Source organism: Diachasma alloeum, unplaced genomic scaffold (assembly GCF_001412515.2).
Source record: "Diachasma alloeum isolate Michigan unplaced genomic scaffold, Dall2.0 Dall_scaffold_00667, whole genome shotgun sequence".
NCBI classification, from domain to species: Eukaryota; Metazoa; Arthropoda; class Insecta; order Hymenoptera; family Braconidae; genus Diachasma; species Diachasma alloeum.
The window spans coordinates 308,683-315,895 of NW_021680799.1; the positions used below are offsets into that span (position 1 = coordinate 308,683).

General features: G+C 45.1%; 1 pseudogene; it reads left to right on the top strand.

The window, feature by feature from the left end:
- The first annotated feature begins 2,834 nt into the window (after positions 1–2,834).
- On the top strand, positions 2,835–3,290 carry LOC107044052 (annotated as a pseudogene).
- The last annotated feature ends 3,923 nt before the right edge of the window (positions 3,291–7,213 follow it).

A 7,213-nucleotide genomic window follows, 5' to 3' on the forward strand; every position in this document is an offset into this window, starting at 1 on the left:
ACCCATGGATGAAGTGACTCACACTCCTATAACTAGTCTTCAACCAATCGTTGAAACCCTTGAAGAAACTACTCCAACTCCAACAACCGGAGCCCGACCTCGCATGGAGACTCCTCAAGGGACCCAGACAGCCGCAGCTTCATCGCCTCAAGCTGTCATGGAGGTACCCGAAGAAGTGGCCGTTCCTAGCAACGACGTATTGGAATCCACAGATACCCCCCTGGAACCAAATTCAACTGCATCAGAGAAGGCAGAACTGGAAGTGTCTGTAGAGGGAGACTCAATTGGACAACTGGAAGGCGACGTGTTCACTTCGGAACAGACTCCATCGACCAACCAACCGATGATTTTGGAAGCTGACCCCCTAACAGACTTGGAAGACGAGCTGAACCAGGAGCAGGATTCATCTTCGGAACCATTCAACTGTAAAAGCCTCCACCAAAGCCTCAGAAAATTTAACGAGATCATGGAACGCCACAATGAGACCCATCTGGAAGAAGGAGACCCCGATGAGGAACTCGAATCTCCGTCCCCCCCGAACTTCTACAATCAACAGAAGCTTAACCTGGAATCAGAATTCAACAAAAGTCTCCATACGTCATATGAAAAATTCAATGAGAAGATGCGTCAATATAAGAACCGATCCCTACCGCTCATCAAATCCACGGATGAAATCCCCAAAGAGAAATTCGACAAAATGACGGTTGAAGAATTACACGAGGCCATAATCAAGTTCAAGGATAAGGTGGACGAAAGAATACGAACCAGAGAAGGGGAACAACAGGAATCCACAACCCCGGCAGAAGACGAACTGGGCAACCAAGACAACACCGATGGGCCGAGCCAGGTCGACAACACCACGTCGGAACAGGCATCGGGAGCGACCAATCAACCACCCTCCTCCCGACACTCGGTAATCTCTGAACCAAGGATTAATCGAGAATCCCTACTCCCGACTCCAAGAGCTATCCAAAATCCAATAGCCGGATCCTCACCATCGAAAACAACCGAAAAACAGGACGTCGTAACTCCCAAACAACTCTTCTCAGGAGAGGATGACGTCACGCCCGACTCTGTAGGAAACGAAGAATTTACGGAATATCCCTCCCCCACTCTCACACAACCAGTCAACGATACCTTATTGGGGGCGGAATCAGGTTATTCCAATCAACCACTCTCCGGAGATCATCCGCAAGAGGAAAGGACAGATTTCAACCCTAATCTAGCTGGTGAGGACCAACTGGAACCCGACCTCAAGGTGGAGGAAAGCGAAGAGCCACCAGAAGACAAGCTGACCATCCCACCAGATGATTATCGACCAGCTAAAAACATCAATGAAACCAGGGATGGATTAACCTTCGTTCGGGGAAATATTTCCCATTTCCTGGCGGCTGACATGGAATTCACTAAGCAGAAAACGAAGCTTCTATGTGATTTAAATCTGATCGACCTAGATTACATCAAGAAATTGAATCCTCAACTGGTACAGGTCATCGTTACCAAATCTGGAAAATTCAGAACCTTCACTCTCATAGTAAAACGATACCATTTTGATAGGACGCAGAACAGAACCTTGAAACTCTGCCTGAGAAACCTAAAAGCAGTAATTGAAAAATATGAGGTTACGGACCTAAAAATAGTAATGAAGGGAGACGAAATTGATGAGGACATCCGGGTCAGATACTACCTAGAGCAAGAGTTCCAGTCTCACCCTGTGATCATCACCCTGTGCCACGGAAACGTTCGAATGCCCCCTGAGCCACTGAAACCCGAAATCATCAGAGAATGCCACGAGACACTGCCTGGAGGACACAAGGGAATAGTTACCACCTTCCACAAGGTTAGAGAAAGATTCTATTGGCCCGGAATGAAACAGGAAATTGAACGAATGGTCAAGAAATGTCGCATTTGCCAACTGTAGAAGATCAGATGAGTAAAATTTAAACAACCGATGCTAATAATAGAAACACCAAACGAATGCTTCGAACGAATATCCATCGATACCGTAGGACCTCTCCCTCCAACCTTAGCAGGACACGTACACATCCTCACCATCCAGGCCAATTTCGCAAAGCACTGCACTGCCATTCCACTGATAGACATCAAGGCACAAACCATCGCTCATGCCCTGGTGACCCAGTATATTGCCCTGTACGGCTGTCCCAGAGTAATACTCTCCGATAAAAGAACCAGTTTCCTCAGCAAATTATTCTACCACCTGAGTAAGCTGCTACGATTCCATCATGTGACGACATCAGGATATCGGCCTCAATCCAACGGTGCCGTAGAAAGGAGCCATCACACCTTGGTGGAATACCTAAAAGCATTTGCCACGGAGACCAACCAAGGGGACGAACTACTACCATTCGCAATACTGTCTTACAACACCACCGTGCACAGTGCCACACAATTCACTCCATTCGAATTATTATACGGAAAGAAGGTTCGGCTTCCATCAAATATCCGAGAAGATGACCAAGGCATCGAAACTTACAACGACTACGTAGTGGACCTGATGACTAAAATGGAGAAAATCCAGGAGCTGGCCTACCAACACCTTCAACAGGCGAAACTCCACTCCAAGCAACCGTACGACTTGAACGCAAGACCGTGAGAACTGAAAATCGGACAGTTCGCCTACGTACAAAAGGAACTGAAATTGGGCAAGCTAGATCAGGGATACACCGGTCCCTATGAAATAGTGGATATCACTGAGAAGGTGGGCATCGCTTCATGAAACACCCGAACAAATTAAAACCTTGTGAAGACTAGAATACCACCGGTGCTGCCAATAATTAGATCAACTATCCCTACAAAAGCGCCTGTTACAGGGGATGGAAGGAAGAACTCCCGTATACGTGGACGGATCCTGCTCATTCAATGGCGACGTTAGGGCTAAGGGCGGGATTGGAATCTGGTTTGGAGAGAGACATCTCTTAAACACCTACCAAACCCTCGACGGAACACGAGCTACGAATATCATCGCTGAAACCGCCGCCGCCGTTGAAGCCTGCAAGATCTGCCTAAGGCACGACATCAGAAGAATCGCCATCCTGATGGACTCCAAGTACCTGACCAACTGCATGACCCAACACCTTCCCAAGTGGAAGACTAATGGATGCTTAACCTCCAATGGCAAACCCGTAGTAAATCAGGAAATGCTACAAAAACTAGATCAGCTGATGCAACAGCTAGATGCCGAACTAATTTACATACCAGGGCACAAGGGAATATATGGTAATGAACGAGCAGATGAACTAGCAAAGCTGGGATCAGAAATCTATCAATAACCAGCTAATAAACCGCCAAGCTCTCAGACATATTGAACCACGGCTATCCATTCAGCTCCATTTAGAAAAATCAATTGTACAAAATTTACTGAATTCCACTTGCTCTCCACAGGAAGATAACATCGAAATGAAATATTTGGGTCTCATCCTATGGACCGTACTGCGATGGACCATAGCTACCGAAGAAATGGAAAGCGCTGGGGTATATCAACTACATCCAATCAACCATAATCTGGGCCTGTACTACGAAAAAATTGATCAGATTCGGATGATCAACAACAACTGGCGACTCCTCATTACAATTGATCTCGGAAGTTTAACGGGATTGCCTCTACCAGGGACACAGTTAGTTGACAGACTTCCAGGAATGCTGTCAATTTAGACCCGAAACTGAATGCCAGAAGGCATTAGGAACCATCATCATGAACGACTACAACAAGGAACTCAGGCACGCCCAAGAACATCTTGTAAAAATCCTGAAAACGCCGCAAGAACACATCCGTAACCGGCCAAGAAGATCCCCCTTCCTGGGGTTCATCGGGTCAATTAGCAGGAAGATATTCGGTACAATGGACTACAACGATTACGAACACATTACGAAAGAAATCGACAACATATACAACGACCAGAGACAAATCACGCACCTCATCGGCAACGCAACCCATATAATTCAAGCAGAGATCAACACGATGAAGATGAACCACGAGAACAACACTCTGAGAATAAGGAGAACCGAAGAAGAAATGAGGAACGTGATAATCCAATCCAATAGACTCCTGCAACAATTAAATAACACCGAACATCTCCAACACCTGATGAACATTGCCAAGGAAGCGGAATATGCAGCCCGGACATACGTTCAAACAGCCACCAAAACCGTGTCAGCCATAGAAGATGCTAAGCATGGCATGCTGAACCCTCTCCTCATCAACGCCAACCAACTGGCGAGTGTGACAGAGGAAATCGAAAGGACAACACCTGATACTCTCTTCCCGCTAACAAAAGAGAAAATCGACCTGGCATTGCTGAGCCAAATCAGCGACGTACAAACAGCATACCACAACAAAAAATGCCTGATAATAATGGAGATACCACTCATCTCCAAGAATCTTGTATAGAACTATACAAGATGATCCCCTGCAGTATTCCACAAAAAATCCAAGGAAACCGGAGTGTTGCTGGCTACGTCGAACCAGCCAAGAAATACCTCACACTGTCTCAACATGGCGCCTACTATACCCAATTCGATGAGGACTACCTGAAAATCTGCATCCCGCTAGAACCGTGTCTGGCCTGTCAAAAGGGTATACCACTGAGGAAAGCCGGCAACCGGAATAGTTGCGAATACCGCCTACTCACCAACACGGACGTGGAACTAACATCAAAAATCTACCAAGATTGCAACGTGAAAATCACCAATAATCTGGAAACATAGTGGACGCGGCTGACCAACAGCAAGGGATGGCTATACTCGACCGTTGAACCAGAAAGGCTTGAAATTACCTGCCATAATCAACCCACAGATAACATGATACTGAATGGATCAGGGCTGCTCCATTTCATTCCAAACTGTACAGCGGAGACCTCGTCAACCATCCTCGAAGGAGCAGGACTGGTGGAATATCAACTTCCAACGATGCTGGGTATACCTAAAACAATCAATATCTCAGAAATGGCACCAATTCTAAGCGACTTGCCTAAACCGTTAAGCCCAATGTCAACACTGAAACAACACATCTTACCCAGCCTGGACAAGGATCACCTATTTGACGATTCTCTGCAACAAACCATAGATGAAGCAGAGAAAATTGGACTACATCACCAGGAAGTCTACTACCACCGCATCTTCACGCCAACCAATGGGGCCATCACACTGGTCCTATCACTGGTAATGACCGCGGTGGGCTACGGCGCCTACAAAAAGGGATTCGCCCTCCTCAATATCCTTCCCTGTTACTGCCGAAAGTCCAAAAAACCGAAGCGACAAACTGCAAGGCCAACCATCCAACGATCCTGCATCCAAAGGGTCTATGAAGCGCCGATCAGTACCATCTCAATCCCAGAACTATCTCTCCCGGCAGTACCAAGATTACCAGCATTACCAGCAACAGAATTCCATCAGAGCCCTTCTGGCAACAGCGCGATCAATTGTCAATCATTCGTCACTATTGACTACACCTAACCACCCGAAATTTCCTTTTGAAAGTAAAATAATAGAACATACAGCAGCGGTTACTAATTAGTTAATTGAAAAAGTAGCATTTCAAAATACGATAAATTTTATTCTGCTCACATTATTATCTATTATCTACTAGACACTTTAGCCGTAGAAATATTAATACAATGTATGTAACAATATATACATTGGTAGCAAAAACCGACAGGCCCAACAATCGGCCGACAGGGCGCCAGGGTCACAAAAAGTTGAAAATTTGACCGCGTCAATAGACAAACCAAATACCCGGGAACTTAAATTTCGGAGAACATTTTCAGGTTTGACATCATTTCCACCCTTTGATACCACTGTGCATGCCGCCACTAACCCAACAGACTCCAACCATTCGCGGACAAGCAGCCGATAGAAAGCCAGGGATGCAAAAAATTAACAACTTACTACATTAACTGCCTCAAAGAACGGGCCAGGTACCAAGCAACGTAAAAGTCGGAGAACATTTTCAGGTTTGACATCATGGGGACCCTCTAACACCACCCTGATTGTCGTCACCTGATATTAAATAAAAAGGAAAAATATAAATATATATTTAACAATTTATTACATAATTAGACAGTCGCAGCGAAAAATATTAACACGTGGTTGTGCACCAAACATCTGCTTTCACTCCCCCTTGGACCCCCTCATCTAAAACCCAATTAGACCGATTAAAAACACACTCAAAATCTAGATTTACCCATTAACACCATTAATAAACACCATAATTACCTTTTCACACAGCAAAAATCACCAGGAACCACAAAAAACCACAACGAACACCTGTTACCACCCACGTGTACTGAACGGTAGAAAAATGGCGACCGAGTGGTGACCGATAAGGGGACGTCGACACGGTCCAGTGACCCAGCGCCCCTGACGGCCGCATTAGCATATTAATTAGGTCAGCCACACCCACCACTTACCGACACCTGCTCATTAAAAGCGCGCGCGAACCGGGACTGATTTAAATAATAGGATTTCATTCGTTCCCATACAGTCTCAGCAAAAATAAATAAAGAGAGATTTTCTCCGCGGGGGCTGTGATGTCCAGATTATTTTAACAATCCCGCAGCAATAATATTGCAATAGTCTAAAAATTAATTAACAACGTAGAATCCCGGGAAATATTATTTCAAGTAAAATGCAAAAATTATTCCGTTTCGAAATCAATGCCAACCGACATCGACCTCTAAGGAATGTACAACGTTGCACCCCTCCGAAACACAGGCAAATCGAAAGACCGCAATTTCGCAAAATTTGACAAACAGAGCCGGGTCGATAAACCATGAGATTAAAGAGGTGGAAATCACGCCACCTCCCCTACTCCAAATAAATTTCCATTTTCCCAAGTAAGGCGAGGCCCCTCCGAAAAAAAACCTAAAAGAGACAAGAAAATCCCGCTCGCGAATAAACTACGACTTCTTGGCGAAAATACTTTTGGAATCGCTCCGGCTCTTGTTTAGTGTTCGAAACTTATCTTGTTAAATTTCGGAGTGTTCTCGAATAATAGTACAGAATATAAATTAGCAAGTGTTCGGGGATACAAATTCCTTTAACCGAGAGTAAAATAATTTCGTGCGTGTTGAGAGAATTAGTAGTGAACATTGGTGAATAGTGGGTGTGGCTCAAACTGTAATAACGATTAGTGACTCTTATAAACCATAGTAACTTCCTGAAACCCTGAGAACATATTGCCCCATCAGTGAGTCAT